The sequence below is a fragment of the Schistocerca americana genome, chromosome 2, assembly GCF_021461395.2.
Source record: "Schistocerca americana isolate TAMUIC-IGC-003095 chromosome 2, iqSchAmer2.1, whole genome shotgun sequence".
Classification (NCBI taxonomy): Eukaryota; Metazoa; Arthropoda; class Insecta; order Orthoptera; family Acrididae; genus Schistocerca; species Schistocerca americana.
In genome coordinates this window covers 924,938,199-924,953,619 of record NC_060120.1, presented here as the reverse complement: position 1 = coordinate 924,953,619, position 15,421 = coordinate 924,938,199, and the positions used below count along the sequence as shown (strand labels likewise).

Genomic DNA, 15,421 nt, shown 5'->3' with positions numbered 1-15,421 from the left:
CATACAGTATGGACTGAGAGGAAATCGACGGAAGACGAAAACAATGACGAGCAGCAGAAATGAGATGAGTGAGAAACTTAAAATAAAAGTCGGTGGCCACGAAGCTGACGAAGAGAAGGAATTCTACTACCTTGGAAGTAAAATAACACATGGGAGACGAAGCAGGGAGGACATAAAAAGAAGAACGGGTAAACAGGGAATTATCGCCAAAAATTTACTAGCATCAAAGATTGGTCTTAATTTGAGGAAATTGAAATGGTAGTACTAGAATACTACACTACTGGTGTCGATATGCAAATGATATCAGAATGCAAATTAGGTAATGTTTACAGTAATCTGTTACATGGCAAGGCTGTTTCTTCTCTTATAATCATAAAACTCGGCGAATGGATATGGAAATGTGCACCTCTGTGTTTTTTTTTTTTTTATAAGTACTCTTTCGAATCACACATCCTCGTCCTATCTGTACCTCTCCGAGAGTGTAAGAGAATATAATGGGATGGAAATGCCGTGTGGCTAGGGCCTCCCGTCGGGCAGACCATTCGCCGTGTGCAAGTCTTTCGAGTCGACGCCACTTTGGCGACTTGCGTGTCGATGGGGATGAAATGATGATGATAAGAACAACACAACAACCAGTCCCTGAGTTGAGAAAATCTCCGACCCAGCCGGGAACCGAACCCGGGCCATTTGGTAAGACATTCCGTCGCGTTGACCACTCAGCTACCAGGGGAGGACAATATAATGGGATGCAGGTAGGTGACGGACTAACACAAAGATAGCTAGAAAGCAGTAGGCTTGTCAAAGCATAGCATGAGAAAGCTAAGCACAGAGATCAAATGGTTCAAATGGCTCTGAGCACTATGGGACTTAACTTCTGAGGTCATCAGTCCCCTAGAACTTAGAACTACTTAAACCTAACTAACCTAAGGACATATCCATGCCCGAGGCAGGATTCGAACCAACCTGCGACCGTAGCGGTCGCGCACAGAGATGGATTCGAAAGAGAACAGAGGGCATACGTTGGCCTACCGCCAATGAGAGATCAGAGTTTTGAATAAGGGACCTTTGTTTCCGGAATGTTCTGGCACTATAGCTAGTGGGGTCGAGGTGAAGAGACGTGCTGTTGTTGAGCACCGGTTGGTATGTGGTAAGAAGTTCAAAAATGAGTTATATCGTTGTGGATAGGACTCGCGATGTGTTATTCAGGGTTGATTTGGTTAGCGAAGTGTCAAATGTAGATATAATTATTGTTATTTTGGATGTATGAGACGGTGAATGAGTGGTGGTTCTAAGCGTCTTTGTACCAGTGCTGACCACCAGTGTTGCACCTTACAGGATGAGCTTCAGAGTGTTAAATGGTGGTATTTACGCAAGCATGTGAAGAGATTTCCTTGCTAACATAATTTTATGGAATGGAGGTAAATTTTGAATTACAGCGTAGTCAATAGTCGCAGCACACCCTGTTATGTCAAAAACCCTGCAGGAATGGGAAAACCTGAATATTCCAGTAACCTATGGGTGAGGTGGTCCATCTTGTACAGCATGTACCGAACATGGGGGCTATCTTGAAGTCGGCCATCTCGAATCTAAGTCAGTTTTTTTAAAGGGATAGGGGTCGTGTGATATATCACGTAACATCAGCATTTTCTGACAAGTTCATTCCTGTAAAAAGATTCAAAGTAGCAGTTACGGTTCAAAAGTTACTACACATTTTGTTGGAGTTACAGGCTGGACTATTCTCCATAAAGGACAGTCATTTAATGTGGTCAATATGGTCTGCCTCTCGGTTAACGCACATTTGAAGGCGCCGAATCCAGTTGTCATGCACTAGCAGAAGGATTTCCGCAGGAATGCTGGCACACGTTGCTTCAATGCGTTGCTCGACATGGTTTCTGTATCCTATATTCTCCGCACATACGAGTTGCTTAAAATGGTCCCACTAATGAAAGTCATATGGTGTGAGATCAGGTGATCTGAGTGGCCAATCCACAGAACCACGTCGGCCAATCCAATGACCGGGAAATTGACCATGTAACCACTGAGGAACAACTGCCCCGTGGTGTGGTGGAGCCCCATCCTGTTGAAAATAAGAGGGAAAGCTGCCATCTCCATTCAGAATTAAGGAGAACAACATTTCTTGCAGCATTTGCAGGTAGCGTTGAGCATTAAGTTCTGGTCAATGAAAATGGGCCCAGTTACATGGGTACCCCATATTCCACACAACTTCATAACCTTTGTCACCAACAATCTTAGAAGGTTCCACCCAGTGTGGATTCTGGCCACTGAAGATTGTGACTGTTAACTTTACCACTGACAACAATGTTTTCCTCATCACTGAGCTAGATACCTCGTGCAAAAGAGGGGTTTTCTTGTATTTGCTCTAAGGTCCACGTGCAAAACTGCATACGTCTTTGTGGATCATCCTCTGCTAGGCGTTGGAGTAGCTGAATCTTGAATTGGTTCAAATGATCAGCATGAAGGATTCATACGATCGATGACTGTCTGACTCCACATACTGCGGACAAACGTCGTGTGCTATGGTGTGGGCTCTTCACGAAGGACGCCAAACCCATTATTGAGGTTGTCTCGTCAGTACCACATTTTGGACGGCCACTCCGTGCCTTCTCAATCACAATCACAGTTTCTCGGAATTTGTAAATGGACCTCTTTCTGGGTGCCGCTTGTTAAAGTCTACCACTGTGACACGGAAACTCTCTTCCCCAGCCGACAAAATGACCTCAATTCATTCCTCCTTGGTCAGAGCCATCTTCGGTTACCTGCAATAACAAAAAAAGTATTGTAACTTTTGAACCATAATTGCTACTTCGAATCAGTTTTCAGGAATGAACTTGTCAGAAAATGCCGACGTTACGTATCGCACGACATCATTTCCATATATAAAGAAGTTAGTTTCAAGATGGCCGATTTCAAGATGGCGCCCAGATTCTATACATACTGTAAACGATAGACCACCTTACCCGTACCTTACTGCAGGATTTTTGACTTAACAGGGTGTACTGCGACTTTCGACTCACCATGTGCTTCACTTTGTAATGGGGTGTTGGCCACCGGTTAGCGCCACTTCTGGCGTGGCACAGCAACTGCTGAAAATACATAGGTTTGGAAACGGCCAGTGGTTGCGAACATTCAGGAAAAATAATAGAAAGCGAGCTAGAATGCTTTTAGTTAATTTTTGAACGAATTCGTGGCACATTCTTTGTAGCTTGTGTCCGCGCCCCGTGTCCGCGCGACTTCCGGAAGAAAGCAGTGACGGCCAGAATATCAGGATTGGTGAGTGTTTCAACTGGGGTCAGGCGTTCTTAGAGGCAGCTTGAATTGTTGGTTAGATATGTTGCTCGGTTAGTGTTCAGTTGACTCTTTTTGAGGTTCATGGTAGATGCATTGAGCTGCCTACGTGTAAGCTAGTAGTAGGTGGTGTCTTGAACGAGGCAACCAGCTAATAACGCAGTGTCCTAACGAGTATGTAAAGCAATTTGGAAAATTTTTATACTGGTTTTATGTGAATTTTGTGTGTATTTTTTAATTTGTTTCTTTGTGAGGAAGAGATAGCCACGTGTTTACAAATTCCTACGTGGTGCCTGCACCCATAGTTGTTCATTTACTGTCACCCATCTTCATTTCAATTTCAGAATTATAATGGATTTGGATTTTGCGTGATTGATAGTAGTTCTGAGTGTTCCCGCCAAAAGTGCTTAGTGTCCTCTGTCTGCTCACTTCATAAAATGGCTGGTTCAAATGGCTCTGAGCACTATGGGACTTAACATCTGTGGTCATCAGTCCCCTAGAACTTAGAACTACTTAAACCTAACTAACCAAAGGACATCACACACATCCATGCCCGAGGTAGGTTTCGAACCTGCAACCGTAGCGGTCACGCGGTTCCAGACTGAAGCGCCTAGATCCGCACGGCCACAGTGGCCGGCTCACTTCATTAGTTCAAGTATTTTCTACATCATTAATATTAATCAAAGCCTTCCCTTTTAACATGTGTTTGCTCATTAATTCAATCTTCCCCACACACCTCACGAACAAACGTAAGTAATGCACCTCGAGGCATCTTTGATAACGAGCTTTCGGATGACGTACGCTAACGCTATTAGTTTTATCAGTAGTACACGGCTGTTTTCGACGTCTGTATCCGTGAGCGTCATTGCGTGGAAATGTTGTGTTGTTCTGAGAGCGTTTCCCTCTATTGTCTTTCTGATAGTGTAACCGAAGGGTAATTCGTGGATGAGAGACCGATTAAGAGACGTTTATTTAATAATTAATTCAATATAACTAAAGCTTACCTTGTTTCGATTCAGAAATACTGTCGATTTGAGTCCATGTAGTTGAAATTCAGAGAGAATGTTGTTTGATACAATAAAAAAAGTTCGTTCGTGCTAATTACGTGTTGCTTTGGCAATTCCTAGCACCCCTTGCCCCCTCTTTATTAATTGGATGATGCAGATCAAATATAACCTCCATAATAGAAGAGAATAACAACAAACGTAAATGAAATGAAGCGAATAATCAATAACATTTCCGATAGTTCAGTTGTGTCAGCCTGGATAGGGGCATGTTTCAAACAAGCGGTTACCAACCTCTATCCTGAATGGGTTGCTTGAAGGCGCGACTAGCGTTATACATTGCATTTCGTAACTTATTAATTCCAGAGATTATGAAAAGTAACTCAATGTTGGACCATTGAGAATAATTAGACAGAATCTTAGCACAGAAACTTCAGCATACGGGAACACGCAAAATGTTCTCTTAACAAGTGCCGTAGGATAGCGCAGAGATAGTAATGATGGTCAGGTCCAGCAGAAAATGTCATCACTTCTGTCTCTATGCTGTTCATTTTTGGAACACAACCTACGACTAGCTTAGAGACAGAAGTAATGACACTTCCTGCAGGACCTGACCATTATTTTGCAGGACAATGCTCAAGCACGGACAGTGCAAGCTGTTACTGATTTGTTTGACTGATGGGGCTACTAAGTGCTATACCACCTACTGCACTCCCCTGACTTGAGCCCTCGTGAGTTCAACGTGATTTCTAAACTGAAGGAAACACTTCATGGCATTCGCTTCTGAACTGCTACAAATTCGTCGGGCAATAGACCGCGCCGCTCGAACTGTCAACACAACTCGCATGACTTCGATATCGCTGGCTACACTATGCTGGTGACTACTTTGAAGGTCAGTAAAACTTTGATATCGTATCTATTTTGTACGAGCAGTAAATAAATAGTTCCCACTATTAAAGTTCCAACCCTCGTACTTTCAATTTACAGCCCGCATCATGTGAATGCCTTTTATTTTTTCCATTACGAAACCAGCTACTAGCAAAGATAAGGCACTGTTACCTATAACACAAATCACTTTCAATTCAAGTTCACTGGAACCGTAGACCGCAATGACGCGTCGTAGGCTAGACAGTGTCCTGGGTTTTCGATTGCAGGGTGGGCGGCAGACAACGTTATGAAGTTTGTGAATCCCTGCAACTCATGTTCGTCGCATCGATGCACTGCTACTGCCAGTTGAATCCAATATTGTTAGATAGAGAGAGGTTTTCCACGGCTTCGAATAAATGACCGTTCTTAAGACTGGCGGGAATTTTAAAACAAACTCTGGACATTTTTTATGTTAATTTCGAGTATAAGATGCACCTGAATTTTGAAGGCAATTTTTCGAAGCAAAAGTTGCCTCTTATAGTCAAGCCTTGGTCTTTCTCTCTAACATTTTTACCCTCCACACTTCTCTCAATTATCAAACTTATGATTGCTTGATGACTCAGGCTGTCTCCTATCAACTGTTTCCTCCTTTTTAGTCAAGTTGTGACATAATTCTTTCTTGCCCAGTTTGGTTCAGTATCTCATTGTTATTCTGTCTGTCCATATAACCTTCAACATATGGCTGTAGCACCTCGTTTCAAAAGCTTCTGCAGTCTCTCTAGATTTCTTATCGTCCACCTTTCACTTCCGTGCAAGACTACATTACATACAAAAATTATCAAAAAACACGTGCTACCCCTTAAATTTATATTATATTTTACTTCTCTTCAGACGAGGTATTCTTGCTATTACCGGACTGCATTTTATATCCTCTCTGCTTCGGCCATCCTTAGTTATTTTGATGTCCAGATATCAAATCACATCTTTCCCAATCTAGTTCTCTCAGCATCAACTGATTTACTTTGACTACATTCCGTTACCCTTGTACTTTTGTTGATGTTCATCTTATAACCTTTTCTAAAGACACTATCTGTTACGATGTGAGCTGGCAACCGTTATGTTCCGAAGAGCCAAATATTACGTCCTCGCCGCTAATGTTAAATGGACTGAAAGGGGCCAAAGGATCTGTCGCCGTAGCAGTCTGGATAAGCAAGCAAAAGTTTATCAGCGCACACTCCGCTATAGACTAAAAATTTTATTCTGGAAGCAAAAGATTAATTGATAAAAGCATTGACATAAATATACTGTACTCAACTTCTGGGTGAAAAAATGTTACGCTATTGACAACTTATGACAACGGCCTTGCCGCAGTGGATACACCGGTTCCGGTGAGATCACCGAAGTTAAGCGCTGTCGGGCGTGGCCGGCACTTGGATGGATTACCATCCAGCCGCCATGCGCTGTTGCCATTTTTCGGGGTGCACTCAGCCTCGTGATGCCAATTGAGGAGCTACTCGACCGAATAGTAGCGGCTCCGGTCAAAGAAAACTATCATAACGACCGGGAGAGCGGTGTGCTGACCACATGCCCCTCCTATCTGCATCCTCAACTGAGGATGACACGGCGGTCGGATGGTCCCGATGGGCCACTTGTGGCCTGAAGACGGAGTGCTTATTGACAACTTATGGCAGCCGTGGCTAGCTATAAGCAGAGTCTTGACATAGGCCTGTGTCTAAGTAAACTGAATGTTTTCTGTAGAGCTAGCTATCAATATCTCAATGCGACTAGTAGTAGTTTGGACTATAATAGCGGCGCCCAGGTACCCGCCGTTTCAAACACCGTCGTGGCGGTATTTATAGGTCGGCGGCCGCAAGATTGGTGGCGATATTCAAAGTGCCCCTAGCGGTGCCAGCTCCAGCACTATCGATAGGATACGATGCTTTACTGTTCAATTGCTCTTCCAAGTCCTCCCGTTTCTGACAGAATTACAGTGCCATACGGAAACACCAAACTTTTATTTCTTCTCTCTGAATTTTAATGCCCTTTCCAAATTTTTCTTTCTTCAGTATACAGATCGAATAACATAGGGGTAGGTTAAAACCTTTCTTCTCAACCACTGCTTACCTGTTGTATACTTCGGATATTACACTGAAGTGCCAAAGAAACTGCCAAATATAGACATATATAAGCAGGCAGAATACGGCGCTGCGGTCGGCAACGCATATATAAGACAAAAACTGTCTGGCGCAGTTATTAGATAGGTTACTGCTGCTACAATGGCATGTTATCAGGATTTAAGTGCGTTTGAATGTGGCGTTATAATCGGCGCACGAGCGATGGCACACAGCATATCCGAGGTAGCGATGGAATGGGGATTTTCCCTTACGACCATTTCACGAGTGTACTGTGAACATCAGGACTCCGGTAAAACATCAAATCTCCGACGTCGCTGCGACTGGAAAAAGATCCTGCAAGAACGAGACCAACTACGGCTGAAGAGAATCGTTCAACATGACAGAAGTACAACCCTTCCGAAAATCGCTGCAGATTTCAATGCTGGGCCATCAACAAGTGTCAGCGTGCGAACCATTCAACGACATTTCGGACGAGTCTCGTTTCAAATTGTATCGAGCGGGTGGACGTGTATGGATATGGAGACAGCTTCATCAATTCATGGACACTACATGTCAGCGGGGGACTGTTCAATCTGGTGGAGGCTCTGTAATGGCATGGGACGTGTGCAGTTGGAGTGATATGGGACCCCTGAAATGTCTAGATACGACTTTGACATGTGACACGTACGTATGTATCCTGTCTGATGACCTGCATCCATCCATGTCCATTGTGCATCCCGCTGGACTTGGGAAATTCTAGCAGAACAATGCGACACTCCACACTCCAGAACTGCTACAGAGTGGCTCCAGGAACACTCTTCTAAGTTTAAAAACTTCCGCTGGCCACCAAACTCCCCAGACTTGATTATTATTTGCATATCTTGGATGCCTTGCATCGTACTGTTCAGAAGAGATCTCCGCCCTCGTACTCTACGGATTTACGGTCAAGCCTGCAGTGTTCATGGTGTCAGTTCCCTCCAGCCCTACTTCAGACATTAGTCGAGTCCATACCGCGTCGTGTTGCGGCACTTCTGCGTGCTCGCGGGGGCCCTACACGATATTAAGCAGGTGTATCAGTTTCTTTGGCTCTCCAGTGTGTGTAACTGCTGTCTGAATTCCGAACAAGTTGTAAATAACCTTCACTCCTTGTACTATATCACTGCTACCTTCGAAGTTTCGAAGAGTGTATTCCATTCAACATTGTCAAAAGCTTTATCTAAATCTACAAGTGCTAGGGTTGCCTATCTTTAACCTGTGTTCTAAGACAAATCGTACGGTCAGTTATGCCTCCCCAAACACGCCACACAATTTACTACCTGATGTTTTCTGCACCGTCGCAACTGCACCACTAAGTGCAGTACACCTGTCATAAATTGACCGTTTTGCGTCCACTGATTCACACCTCACATCTGACTTGCTACCCAGGGGCAAATAAGCATTAATAGCTTGATCTTGCCACATGTACTTGGGGGGTGCTACCCACGCTGTTCCTAGCAACTATAATTATTATTCTGGAAATGAAGTAAATACTAATGTAATGTTGTTGAGTACAGCGTTCTCACTCTTCAGTAACGGTATCTCCACTTACACCCTTAACATACTGTGTACAGCGTGTTTCCGTAAAAGAGTGCAAAAATTTAACAGGACGTAGAGGATAAACAATTTTAGATAGGGAACCTAGGGTAGGAAAAGCCAGCTTAAAGAGATAATAGGAATAAAATCACCTTATTGTGTACTTTCTTATTTACATTAGTTAACTCCAAATACCATCATTGACAGAATGAAAGTACCACCTGTACTGTATCTTACAAAATGTTGTGAAACCAACGGCCATCAACCTCATTGCAAGCGACATCGGCGAACAAGATTCTGACGCACCCTGACAAAGATTCCTGGTGTGTTTCGAATCACATGAAATCTGATAACTAATTCCATCTCCGTATCCACTGGGGTCTCATACACGACTTTAGATATCCCCAAAGGAAATAATCAAGGGGATTCAGGTCAGGTGACCCCACAGGCCATGGAATAGGACGTCTGCTTGTAATCCATCGACCAGGGAATATTATACCGATGCTGCTCCATCGTATTGCACTGTACGTCTCCATACAACACTGAGTAATGAATGGATCTGTTGTGATTCAAAGCACATTCTGTCCTGGGACAATGTGAATATGATACAACAGAGCCATCTTGTGGACAAGTAAAGTAAACAAAACGGGCATCACGACTTCCTAGTAATCAGGCTCGTCCTCCTGTTTCCTTGCAGGAAATAAAGAATGCACATGTAAATAAACAGTACAGTATCTTGAAACGGAACTTGCTGTCCCGTTCCATATTTTTCTCAGTAAATTCCGATACAGGAGAATTATGGCGAGAGTGTTTTTACTCTGTAGTAGTAAGTCTGTGAGTAACAAGCAGAAGAGAATGGACCAAGCGGCGTTTATTTATGTATTAATTGATTTTTATTTCGTGTATGCCGCATTTCCTTGCATCCTTTCCCTTGTGCGACATTGGGCTGTATGAATGAGATATTATGTGAAGTAGCAGCAAGTTTTGGTCAGAGGTCGTAGCATTGCATGAGTAGAGTGATTCTGTGGTAGGATAGTACCAATCCCCAAACGCGAACAAGTTTGGCAAAGATAGTGTGCAAGCCAGGTCAGAGAGGTCGCGAAGGCGCGAGTATTGGGTCTGTCGGGTTGGCGAACCATCCCCTCCACCAGCTTTTGAATGAACAACGGTTAGGCAAGGTGTTCGAGGGCCCAGTTGTTCCTGGGTAGCGGCGCTGGACAGGCGTGGAGACGCAGCTCTCGATTTTGCTAATCTTAACAAAGGTATCAGAATGTCTCAAAACTGATAATAATAAAGTCCAGATGTTGAGATCAGGTGTGAGTTTACCACCAAACCCCCATAAGGGAGTTTAATTTCATAATTTAGTCCAATTTCAGTAAGAACTTTGCGTTTGTGCCTTGCTCAGCCCACGCACCATGGGCCTTAAGGTCACGGTCGCATTATTGCTTTGTCTTTAACGGAAGTTTACTCATTTAACGTATTTTAATGTGGTCTTTCTTTTAGAGTAATATTTTGGGGGATTTTTATTATTTTTTTTTCTTTGTGTACTTGCTTTCCCGCCACGTGGTCGGATGGACCAACCGCTACATTGGTAAACTGCAGTCTCGGTTTGAAAATGTATAGTAATCGAGTGAATAACCATAAGGTACCAGAATGAGATTTTCACTCTGCAGCGGAGTGTGCGCTGATATGAAACTTCCTGGCAGATTAAAACTGTGTGCCCGACCGAGACTCGAACTCGGGACCTTTGCCTTTCGCGGGCAAGTGCTCTACCAACTGAGCTACCGAAGCACGACTCACGCCCGGTACTCACAGCTTTACTTCTGCCAGTATCTCGTCTCCTACCTTCCAAACTTTACAGAAGCTCTCCTGCGAAACTTGCAGAACTAGCACTCCTGAAAGAAAGGATATAGCGGAGACATGGCTTAGCCACAGCCTGGGGGATGTTTCCAGAATGAGATTTTCACTCTGCAGCGTAGTGTGCGCTGATATGAAACTTCCTGGCAGATTAAAACTGTGTGCCCGACCGAGACTCGAACTCGGGACCTTTGCCTTTCGCGGGCAAGTGCTCTACCAACTTTTTTTTTTTTTTTTTTTTTAGGGCCTCCCTTCTCCCCTCACAGCCCTTCCAATCGCTCACCTTGCTTTGCCTTCTTCGGCTAGCGTCTTTACTTTTGTCGTTTTTATTATTATTATCATTGTTATTATGAGTCCTTCCTTCTACCAACTTTTTTTTTTACTTTTTTTATTGTATGTCCTTTTTTATGTTTTTGATGCCAAGTCCTCATTTTTCTTACTTTTTGCGAGTGCTCGGCCACTTTTTCTTGTTTTGTATTTTTTTGATTTATTTTATTTTTTATTTTTTATTTTTTTTTATTTCGGCTTCTTAATTTTTTTTTCTGTAAGCTGGATGTCTAAATTACCTTAGCTAACAGAAATGAGAAATAAATGTTTCTTCTTAATATTAACTAAAGGTAATGAATCTTCCTCTTGCTAATGGAAAGATAAGTATATTAAAATAAACTGATACCTGAAGTCTCTCATCTTCATAAGGAAAACATAAAATCTTGCAACCCCTTGAAGAACGTTTTTTTTTTTAGAACTGAAAACTTCTCCGTGTATGGCATAAGATAATTAAAAAAAAAAAAAAAAAAAAAAAAAAGGAATACAATACATAAAACTTGATGTCTAATTTCTTCATGAGGATATAGTCCTGTGCGTCTTGCCACGGACTTGATTTCTTTTCTGCTGTGTCTCGTGAAAGGATCGAAGACATTCCGGTTCCAGGTATCTGTAATCGTGCAGGGCTGACATCTCTGAATTCCATACCAATCTTAATCTGTCTATTGTTCTCTGTTTAATTTTATTCCATGATTCTATTTAGGAGGCATGCGTAATTTTTTTTGTAGTCTTTTGTCCGGATGAGATGATGGTGCTGAGTCGTTAGATACACCCAATAATCTTCTTTGCTTTTATTTTCTGCCTTCAAGATATAGTGCACAGTGTGCCCTTTTAGCCAGTTAACAGCATTTCTTTTCGTATCAGGGTATGGCACTGCGTCTGGAGTCAGAAAATCTGCGGCGGTGAAAACGGTTGGAGATGTTCTGTTAACGGTCGCTAATTTCTGCTTAACTATATGCCATATGTTTCTTACTCTTTCACACACGAATCGGTGTTCTTCAGTGTCAAGAAGGTTACATGACGCGCACAAGGGCGAATTTGTGAGATGTATAGCGTGCAATTTGGAATTAGTTGAAATTTTCCTGTTGACTGCATTATACCAAGTTGCTTTCACCTTAGAGGGTAAGTTCCGATCGTCGATATTTTTCCAAATTGCAGACCAGTCGTTGTTGGGGTATTTTCTTTCAATAATATTTCCGTCCTTAGCTTCCATCAAATATGTATAGATGTCCTTTACTCTCTTCAACTGCTGTTCTGAGAGCCTCGAGGAGATATAACTGTACTCAACGAGAAACGTTTTCAGGTGACAAAGACCAGCTGGTATATGCTTCACATCTATAGGCGGCTGCATGCTTGTTGGAGCAATTTCATTCAGCAAGTGGGCCGTTAAGCTGTCGGGCATCTGTTTCCATTGCTTGCACATTCGACACACATATAACGCTCGTGACCTGTAACTGACATCAACAAGGTTTAAACCTCCTTTCCTTGTTGGGAGTGTTAGTGTATTGAACTTCACTTTGAAAATGTTGCCTTGGCATACAAAGCTTCCTATCGCGGATAAAATTCTTCTGGCTGTTTCTAATGGCATCGGAAAAGCTTGGACAACATAGTTAAGTTTGGATGTTATGTACACATTTACTAGTTTGATTTTCTGTATCTCGTCCAGTTGCCTCATACTGTTTCCTTGTACAGATGCTCGTATGCTTGCAAGTAGTTTTTTATAATTGACGGCAATAGTGTGTTGGATGTTGCTCCTAAATTCAATACCCAAACATTTCAATGTGGATACTTCCGTCAATTGTCCCCGATTTTGCATGGATATTCCTCTGCCTAGGTTCATGATGCCTGACTTCCTTTTATTTAGTTTGGCGCCAGAAGCAAGTTCATATGTGTGTACAATCTGAAGAGCTTTCGCCACTTCATCTTCATGTATAACCAGGACGCCCACATCATCTGCGTAGGCGTTGCACACTATTTTCTTGCCGTGTATATGCAGTCCTTGCAGGTGATGCGCGAGTGTCGCGAGGAGAGGTTCTATTGCTATTGCGAAAAGGGCCATTGACATTGGGCAACCTTGACGTACGGATCCAGTCAATTCAATCTCAACCAACTGAGCTACCGAAGCACGACTCACGCCCCGTACTCACAGCTTTACTTCTGCCAGTACCTCGTCTCCTACCTTCCAAACTTTACAGAAGCTCTCCTGCGAACCAAGCAGAACTAGCACTCCTGAAAGAAAGGATATTGCGGAGACATGGCTTAGCCACAGCCTGGGGGTTGTTTCCAGAATGAGATTTTCACTCTGCAGCGGAGTGTGCGCTGATATGAAACTTCCTGGCAGATTAAAACTGTGTGCCCGACCGAGACTCGAACTCGGGACCTTTGCCTTTCGCGGGCAAGTGCTCTACCAACTGAGCTACCGAAGCACGACTCACGCCCGGTACTCACAGCTTTACTTCTGCCAGTACCTCGTCTCCTACCTTCCAAACTTTACAGAAGCTCTCCTGCGAACCAAGCAGAACTAGCACTCCTGAAAGAAAGGATATTGCGGAGACATGGCTTAGCCACAGCCTGGGGGTTGTTTCCAGAATGAGATTTTCACTCTGCAGCGGAGTGTGCGCTGATATGAAACTTCCTGGCAGATTAAAACTGTGTGCCCGACCGAGACTCGAACTCGGGACCTTTGCCTTTCGCGGGCAAGTGCTCTACCAACTGAGCTACCGAAGCACGACTCACGCCCGGTACTCACAGCTTTACTTCTGCCAGTACCTCGTCTCCTACCTTCCAAACTTTACAGAAGCTCTCCTGCGAACCAAGCAGAACTAGCACTCCTGAAAGAAAGGATATTGCGGAGACATGGCTTAGCCACAGCCTGGGGGTTGTTTCCAGAATGAGATTTTCACTCTGCAGCGGAGTGTGCGCTGATATGAAACTTCCTGGCATATTAAAACTGTGTGCCCGACCGAGACTCGAACTCGGGACCTTTGCCTTTCGCGGGCAAGTGCTCTACCAACTGAGCTACCGAAGCACGACTCACGCCCGGTACTCACAGCTTTACTTCTGCCAGTACCTCGTCTCCTACCTTCCAAACTTTACAGAAGCTCTCCTGCGAACCAAGCAGAACTAGCACTCCTGAAAGAAAGGATATTGCGGAGACATGGCTTAGCCACAGCCTGGGGGTTGTTTCCAGAATGAGATTTTCACTCTGCAGCGGAGTCGTGCTTCGGTAGCTCAGTTGGTAGAGCACTTGCCCGCGAAAGGCAAAGGTCCCGAGTTCGAGTCTCGGTCGGGCACACAGTTTTAATCTGCCAGGAAGTTTCATATCAGCGCACACTCCGCTGCAGAGTGAAAATCTCATTCTGGAAACAACCCCCAGGCTGTGGCTAAGCCATGTCTCCGCAATATCCTTTCTTTCAGGAGTGCTAGTTCCGCTTGGTTCGCAGGAGACCGAGCGAGGTGGCGCAGTGGTTAGACACTGGACTCGCATTCGGGAGGACCACGGTTCAATCCCGCGTCCGGCCATCCTGATTTAGGTTTTCCGTGATTTCCCTAAATCACTCCAGGCAAATGCCGGGATGGTTCCTCTGAAAGGGCACGGCCGACTTCCTTCCCCATCCTTCCCTAATCCGATGAGACCGATGACCACGCTGTCTGGTCTCCTTCCCCAAAACAACCAACCAACCATCGCAGGAGAGCTTCTGTAAAGTTTGGAAGGTGGGAGACGAGGTACTGGCAGAAGTAAAGCTGTGAGTACCGGGCGTGAGTCGTGCCTCGGTAGCTCAGTTGGTAGAGCACTTGCCCGCGAAAGGCAAAGGTCCCGAGTTCGAGTCTCGGTCGGCACACGGTTTTAATCTGCAAGGAAGTTTCATATCAGCGCACACTCCGCTGCAGAGTGAAAATCTCATTCTGGAAACAACCCCCAGGCTGTGGCTAAGCCATGTCTCCGCAATATCCTTTCTTTCAGGAGTGCTAGTTCTGCTTGGTTCGCAGGAGAGCTTCTGTAAAGTTTGGAAGGTAGGAGACGAGGTACTGGCAGAAGTAAAGCTGTGAGTACCGGGCGTGAGTCGTGCTTCGGTAGCTCAGTTGGTAGAGCACTTGCCCGCGAAAGGCAAAGGTCCCGAGTTCGAGTCTCGGTCGGGCACACAGTTTTAATCTGCCAGGAAGTTTCAACCATACGGTAGTGGGCAAGTGTAAGATAGGGAAGGAATAATCTTACGTGTCCGTATTTTTTGTATTTCTGTTGGCTAGCGCAACTTGGCTACGTGTGTGGAATAGTATTAATGTGATAATTAGTTAATGTTTCTTGTGCTCCTCATAACTATTTGATTTGTTGGCAATGTTGAGCATTACATAAAATATGCGGGTTAAACCCTTGTA

The 15,421-nt window shown here is 44.1% G+C and overlaps 1 non-coding gene across 1 annotated transcript; it reads left to right on the top strand.

Moving 5' to 3' along the window:
• The first annotated feature begins 14,810 nt into the window (after nt 1-14,810).
• On the top strand, nt 14,811-14,886 carry Trnas-cga. Its single transcript has one exon. It is a non-coding gene; the product is annotated as a tRNA-Ser (tRNA).
• The last annotated feature ends 535 nt before the right edge of the window (nt 14,887-15,421 follow it).